Below are 2,884 nucleotides of genomic sequence, written 5' to 3'. Positions count from 1 at the left end.
GTGGTAACGTGAATAAGCGGAGCTGAGAATCTGGTGTTACCACTTTTAAAGTAAGACGAAGATTACATGTCCAGATAATTTTATTTGTTTTTATATTTTGACCTCTGTGCTTTCGAAGTGCATGTTTATGTTGGATTAACTTAGATGATGACTCCCGAAACGCGTTGCTGAAGATTATGTCCCTGATATTAGTGCTTATATTCTGAATTACTAATGACGATTATCTTAACAACCGCTATCTCCGGTCCTTAAGACTAACAATATTAGAAGCACACTTTTCTCATCCATATCCCACACTTCATTAATACAAAAACGGGAGGAAGATAAACGATTGCTATATTATCCATAAAACGTACAAACACTGCGCTTAGCTTTCAGAATGAGTTTCCGCTCTGAAGGGGAGTGCGTTTTGATTTGAAACATCCTGACAGATTAAAGCTGTCTGTTGCATCGGGGCTCGAAGCAAATGTCCCAGGTTCGAGTCCCAGTCCGGTAAAACAGTTTTAATCTATCAGAAGTTTGACTACACTTACTTGTTTCCCGTAAAATGTATAGTTCTAGCCTGGTGCCACCAATAATTGTGAGTGCAGTTCTAATACAAAACAGTGAATTACTTTATTACACTACAATCCTAATCTTGAGTTTTAGAAAAACAACTAATGCCTGTTAACATAGCTTCCTCGTATTCCTCGCTCATTCTTGACGGTCGCCGCCGCATCCACATCAGCTATCTGGGTGCTCAGTCATCCGGTATGCGATGCTGGGTGACGGCTCAGACGTTTATTGCCGGCCAGCAATGTGAGATATATTTTTTTCTATGGGTAACAACGGATTCATTTTTTGTATACTCTCTTTCGTTTTAATTAACATTTTACGCAGAACAAAAGAAACGGGTATAACCGCACCGTGGCAAGTAGATATCTGGCCGGAGCTACCAATGCAGAACACAGCGTTACTAGCCCTCAGGGCAATCAAGAAAATGTTCAGCTGTGTGTGAAATCTTATGGGATTTAACTACTAAGGTCATCAGTCCCTAAGCTTACACACTACTTATTTATCCTAAGGACAAACACACACACCCATGCCCGAGGGAGGACTCGAACCTCCGCCTGGACCAGCCGCACAGTCCATGACTGCAGAGTCTTAGACCGCTCGGCTAATCCAGCGCGGCTCAGGCCAATCGAAAGAAAGTTTTTCCATCAAGAAAATTTATTAATTCGCTCTTACGTGGCTTGCCTTCCTGCTCCGCTCTAATAATCGCACTTCTTTCTGAACGACTCTCTTATGAACATTCTACTCTCTCTGCCGTAAGTCAAAACCGGTAACGCACACTGACTGTACGCTCCCAGTTTCAGGAACATCGGAGGATTAATTTTAAAATCTCAGGATAATTTATCCAAAGTACTCTGTGTTGACGATGGTTCCGAGCGACGGTTTAAAACTTAAATGTGTTGCCATCAAGGCAATGTATATCGGAAGAAGGTCACATCTAATGGATGAAAACGGCAACCGTTATGACCAGACGAATGGCTCATCGGAACTACAACAAACGAAATTTTAGTTCACTTTATTACAAGAATGAATAAGAAGACATACTTAACTAGACACCTTTTCAACAGGAGAGTGAGATAATTTACAACTGTCATTGAATATTAAAGTATTACTACGTGCACTAATTAACTAACAGTTCTCTTGCAATGCAATATTCAGCATTTACAAAAGACTTCAATAGCTCTTTCGTCCTACTCGATGATGTCGACTGCTTCAGCTGAACTCGGCAGAGCGCTTCCACGCTCTGCTCTACATTGACCTCCGTGCGAGGGTGCTGCTCTGCTGAGAAAGGGGGCGAGTCTTCTTCAGCATCTTCCGTTCATCGTTGCGGATTCCAGCGGGACATCGCTAATGTCTGCAGTATCAGCGAATGTTGCCGACTCTGATTTTGCGCCGCGATCTTTAGACGGTACCACAGTAACAAATCAAGTAATATGTACGTGACCCTTCATGTTCTCACCCGTGTTACTTGATCCAGAACACTATGGGAATTCAGGCATAACCAAATTTTGTCCTCCGATGATTCAGGGGGTGACCAAAACTATGGAAACACCAAAACCTCTACACATTACCGTGCCTAATGTTGCGTATAGAAACCTTCGGCATTGAAAACTGTTTCCAGTCGTCTTGGAATGGATAAATACAAGTCCTTTATGGTTTTTAAGGGAATCTTACACCATTCCTCCTGCAATACAATGACGAGTTCAGGTAACGACGATGGAGTTGGATAGCGAGAACGCACCCTTCTCTCCAAAGTAGACCACAATGGCTCAGCAGCATTGAAATACGGTGACTGTGGCGGGCATAGGACATGTGACAGTTTATCTTCGTGCTTACAAAATCAGTCATGGACTATGTGGACTGGATGAACAAGTTTTCTGTCGTCTTGGACCATAGCGTCACCATTTTGGAGCAAACATTGTACCATGGGATGCAATTTATCAGCCAAAATGTTCAGAGAAACCTTGGCAGTAATGTGAGCGTGCTGAACAGCCATGGGTCCCATGGAATATCATGATATGATCATATTTCACTCTTGGGGCCTAAACTCAGCCAAAAGTTGGGAGCAATACGAAACAAGGATCATCCGACCAAATGACTTTCTTCCATTGCCCTGTAGTTCAGGTTTTATGGCTTCAGCACCACTTTTTCCCGTCACGGGTATCTGGATCGCTGACGAGTGTTTTGGAATTCCAGCTCGACCTGCACTTCTCAGCTTAACCCTCCGTCGCTCGCGCGGATGACACTCGTCATCCACATGACTTTCCCGCTCAATTTTGTCTGGCAGGGCAGGACTGAGTTCGCGCCATTTTCAGTACCTTTCAGTTAACAC

This window comes from Schistocerca americana, chromosome 4 (assembly GCF_021461395.2).
Source record: "Schistocerca americana isolate TAMUIC-IGC-003095 chromosome 4, iqSchAmer2.1, whole genome shotgun sequence".
NCBI classification, from domain to species: domain Eukaryota; kingdom Metazoa; phylum Arthropoda; class Insecta; order Orthoptera; family Acrididae; genus Schistocerca; species Schistocerca americana.
The sequence above is the reverse complement of the archived record's forward strand: the minus strand, read 5'-3'. Positions refer to the sequence as shown.